Here is a 5,318-nt window from a genome sequence, read left to right on the forward strand (position 1 = left end):
AGTGAAGACACATGAAAACACACTTAGAATTTGCAAAAAAGCAACTAAAGGACCCTCAGACTGTGAGAAATAATATTCTCTGGTCTGATGAACCTCAATTCCAAGCATCATTTTTGAAGGAAACCAAATCTGCTCATCACCTGCAGAGTGCCATCCCAAAAGTAAAGTGTGCTGGTAGCAGCCTCATGCTGTGGGGCTGTTTTTCAGCAGCAGGGACTGAGGGACTCATTAGAGTAGAAGAAAAGCTCAATGCACCAAAATATTGAGATAGCCTTAATAAAAATCGAGTCAAGCGCATTCAGAACCTCAGACTGAGCAGAAGGTTCACCTTCCAACAAGACAATGACCGTAAGCACACATCAAGAGTGGCTTATAGACAACTCTGTGAATGTCCTTGAGTGGCCCAGCCACAGCTTGAGCTTGAACCAAATCAAATATTTCTGGAGAAACCTGAAAATGTGCGTCTGCCCCCATCCAACCTGACAGAGCTTGAAAGGTGAAGAGGTGAGGTGAAGAATGGCAGATAATTGCCAAATGATGATGAGAAAAGCTTGTGGCATCAAACAAAAAAAGACTTGAGGTTGTAAAGGTGCTTCAGCTAAATATTTATTTAATTTATTGAATACTTATGCAATGTACTCATTACCGCGGTAAGTAGGGGTGCTGAAGCACCTCCTGGAGTGTAGCCCACGAAAAAATGGGGATGCTGGGGGTGCGGTGTTAAAAATAAATGAAGCAACAATTAAATATGAGTTAAATTGAATCAAATTGACTGTGAAAGTCGTTTCAACTGATTAAACTTATTAAACTGACTTAAAAAATCATTTGTTGCCATGATTTTTGGATTATATTATAGCCTGTAACATGTCTCTGCCGTATAAGTAGGGGTGCTGAGGGTGCTGCAGCACCTCCTGGAGTGTAGCCCACGAAAAAATGGGGATGCTGGGGGTGCGGTGTTAAAAATAAATGAAGCAACAATTAAATATGAGTTAAATTGAATCAAATTGACTGTGAAAGTCGTTTCAACTGATTAAACTTATTAAACTGACTTAAAAAATCATTTGTTGCCATGATTTTTGGATTATATTATAGCCTGTAACATGTCTCTGCCGTACCCAAATTAAGAATTAACAACAATTTCTACAGACAGAAGAGAAAGAGCAAGAGTGTCTACCTCAGCAGCAACAAATCTTGCATTCTCACATCTGTAGCGCTTGTTTTGATCTTTAATGTTAGGTCTTTCCTATTCTTGAAACAAAATTAATTATTAAGGTTGATTTAATATTACTCTTAATGAAAAACACACACACAACATCAACAATGCTACAATGACAAAGTCGCTTATATTAAACATAAAACTTTTATGAACAGATAAGAACAAATAAGATCAGTGGCGTAGCGTCTGGTTATGCAGGGTATGCAGGCGCATATGGTCCCGGGCAGTTTGTGGGCAACGAGGGAACGAATAGAGCCCTGCACGGCCCTTGTCCAACAGCTTTATGATAATTCTCGGCCCGAGTCCGACTGGATCCCATGTCTTTTTTCTCTCTCTCTCTTCCCCATTACACAGCTATTAAAATAGTTCCGTTTTGGTTTTTAATGGCAAAGTGGTCAATTTCTTTTTGTTTCTTTATTAAGTTAATTTAGAAATATGTTTGAAGCATTTTATGTTTGTTAAATTCAGGTTTTAGTTTTTTTAAGGAATGGCCAAGCTGCCAGAGATAGACAGTGAGTTGAGCATATGTTTGATCAATTTAGCCTTCTAAAACCAACACGACTTGTCTAAAATAAACAGACATAAAACACTTTTCACTTTGCATTTCACAGTATTAATTTAAACATTTAACCAAGATAAATGAGCGCTGTTAGGCACATATCCAATCGTTTGTGTGGAGAGTGGAAGCTAAAGCGCACTCTGCAGGACATGGAGGCACCAGCGCGATCACTTGCATTTTATTTTTAATAACAGCGGAAACGTAAAAATACGCTGTCATTTTTGCTCATAAAGGTAAAAGTATACATCATTCGGAACTGCAAAGGGTCTACTTGTATTTGTGTGCACTCACAATATCAACAAAACCTTGTGCTTTTGTAAAATAAGGAAAACAAACAGGATGCGCTTTCTGTCGTCTTGGTCTTGAGCAGGAGCCCTTCACCGACATGATAAATATATCTATAAAATGCTTTAAATGACTATTTTAAAACAAAATAATTCAAATCGAAAACAAAAACTCTTTCATTATGTAATCCGTAAAGATGCATTTCTCCCTAAAGGCATGTCCAATGAGGATGGCTAGTCAGGTTCGTCAAATTAATTTTTGCAACATTGACTCAGAACACATTAGTTTATTAACAAATAATTCAAATAACTCCTCACTATTTTTTTTTACTTTTTTTGTTTGTTTTTTGTTTTTAATTTTTTGTTTTGTTTATTTGTTTTTTGGGCTGATGCGCCAAAATTGTGTTTGCATTCAGTAGCCTATATGGCAGCATTTTTGTGCCACGTTTAAAAATAACTAAATAAATAAGATTAACGTCATAATATTTACGTTAATAATAATACAACTTTAAACAACATTTCCAAGCATTAGCCTATAGCCTACCCTAAATAAAACAGCTTGTGAATAGTCACGATTCACGTAACTTTATTTACTTCCGAAAGGTCAACAATAGGGCCTAAGTTAAGTTAACCGAGTTGGAGCCCATAACGTTTTGGGGGGCCGTACAAATTTTTTGCATATGGGCCCGGGGCTGACTCGCTAAGCCACTGAATAAGACTGATCTCATGAAAATGCGTATAAATAGTACGGCAAATAAAAATGAAAACTTGTGGTATTTATACGCAAAAATGGACTTTGCTGTGCATATGATACGCTTGTGTTTGGCGTGCATATGATACGCAGTTTTTGCGTATGATACGCATCTACTTCACAACCCTAAATCTACCCATCGCGTAGCATATACACGCCAAAGTCCATTTTTGCATATCAATACCACGAGTTTTCGTTTTTATTTGGCGTACTATTTATACGCACTTTCATGAGATCGGGTTGGACTGATGTACCTGTGTTGTAACACAAATAAATGTAAAGTTTTTGGATTTTCCCCTTAAATGCATGCTTATGGCTCATTATTATTAATCGAAAAAAGAAAAAGAAAAAGAAAAAAAAACATTAAACTTTGAACTTTTATTAACAAAATAAATAAGGATATGTTTTACTCGCGTTTAACACAAATAAATAGCCTATGGATTTCCCCTTAGGCTACCTTAAAACGATCATAGTTTGATCGTAGGTTTATTATCTTATTAATTAAAACACATCAGCCATAAAATAGTACAATGGCAAATTCGCATATATTAAACATCTACCTTGCATTGACAAAATGAATAAGATGGATATAGCCGTTGTAACCCAAATAAATAAGGTATTTTCCCTTATTTAAAACGAATGCTTAGTTTGTGGTTCATTGTTATTTTTTTATGAAAACCGAGCAACAAACACTCTCACTTATATGCTATTAAACGAATAAATGAAAGTTTTATTAACAAAAGTTGCGCTTTGGATCCGCCATCATATAGTATCAGTCTTCTCGCATCACTCTTGTCACGTGACCCCCCGTTTTATTTCCCAGCCTCCCCAGCTCAAAATACGTTCCTGCAACAGCATCCATGTCATATAAAGGCCTTAAAACACTTGAACCCTGGTAGCTATATTTATTATTATTATTATTATCATCTCACCTGTTTTCTTGTACAGCAGGGGGGAAAGGGTGTGCCTGATCACTCAGTAAAGTAACAGCACACTCTCCTCAAAAACACACATGATCTGAGAAATCATGTCTGGAGCACAAACGCTGCAGGATGATGCACATACTTAGTTGTACATAGTTGTTTAGTAATTACTAATGCTTATGGGTGTCAAGTCAAAACAGAGGGAGGGCCATTGTCATTGACAGCATTTGATTGGATGAAAATGTGTATACACCTGAGTGCAAGTTGAGTCATATATTGTTTATTTCCAGACAATGTTTCTTTTCAGATGAGGAAGACTGCAGATCAGCAAAAAAGATTATTTCATCAACTTTTTAGTAGTTAACTTGCATCCACTGTAAAGTACGTTAAACTAAAAGCCACTTGATTCTTTAACAAATTTAATAAACCAACTGAACCCACTTTTTTTTTTTTTTGACACTTTGCATATAGAGTAAATGGACAGGAATTTATGGTGATTTGGAAATGTCACAAGCTGGATTTAGACCTGCAATACCTGCCTACATTAGCACCACAGCTCTGAGAGTGTATAAATGTATACATGCTGTATGTATGCGGGAATAATGAATGTTGACACATCCAGAGACGGTTAGCACAGCTTCTGAGCTGAAGAACAAAGAACAGCAGGAGAAACCCAGCAGACCCGCAGTCCTCAAAGAGCAGACATGTCTCTACGCTTCCCTTCACATCTCCTCCACACACAGACACACATCCTTCACTCAATACAAGCCAGTCTGATCAAGCTCTTAGCGATTCCTCACTGCTGTTATAAACACAAGACACATGCACCAATGTGACAGAATTACTATAGCAGAGCTGTAAGAACTGGACGCAAAATGCTTCTTCCCAGCGGAGTGAGGTTGCAGGTTCAGCACGACGTACATCTCCCGATGCGAGTGAACTCATACGTGAATGGATCTCCGTGCATTCCCTAAAGCACGCATCTGTCAGTGACGTCTGACTGACTGTCTCTATAATTAGGGAAACATTTTAGATTAAATCCTGGGTGTAGGGGGAGAAAAGACTAAACCACAGAGCCGCCGGTAATTCAAACTAATCTGAAATGTTTTTGCTTTTTTCACAGAGAAACCGAAACCACATGAAAGTTAGTGAAATGGGTGGTGATCTTACCTTTGGAGCTGCTCGGCTGACGCGCAGAGACACTTTGAAACTCCAGTCAAGCGCACTGCTGCTCAGCGCGTTAAAGTTTTGCTTGACCTGTCAGTGTGTGTGTGTGTGTGTGTGTGTGTGTGTGTGATGCTGGAGGGGGGAAAGTTGCTGCCTCCTTCAGTCCCACCCTAAACACACGCACAGCTGTGAACAATCATCAAGGTCACAACCAAAACTCCCCATCTATATATCTATAGTCTTTCTTGCGGTACAGAACATCGGCATGTCTCCGTCATTATAGCCCATAACTTTTTCACTCATCATCCAATCTGCAGGCTATTCATAACTATTCAGAGAGAGAGAGAGCAGCTTAGATAAACATCTATTTATTATAAAAGCAGATTATGAATTATTGTGATGCTGGAGGGGGGAAAGT

At 38.1% G+C, this 5,318-nt stretch overlaps 1 protein-coding gene across 1 annotated transcript in view; it reads right to left on the minus strand.

Annotated features, from left to right (window-relative positions):
• The window catches only part of LOC107574396 (vitrin), a 47,583-nt gene extending 42,635 nt beyond the window's left edge, over positions 1-4,948 (minus strand). The window contains exon 1 of the mRNA XM_016260833.1: positions 4,904-4,948. The gene's annotated coding sequence lies outside the window, so the exon portion shown is untranslated. The remainder of the gene's footprint in view (positions 1-4,903) is intronic.
• Positions 4,949-5,318: the final 370 nt, after the last annotated feature.

The sequence above is a fragment of the Sinocyclocheilus grahami genome, unplaced genomic scaffold, assembly GCF_001515645.1.
Source record: "Sinocyclocheilus grahami isolate Dianchi unplaced genomic scaffold, SAMN03320097.WGS_v1.1 scaffold2210.1, whole genome shotgun sequence".
Lineage (NCBI taxonomy): Eukaryota > Metazoa > Chordata > Actinopteri > Cypriniformes > Cyprinidae > Sinocyclocheilus > Sinocyclocheilus grahami.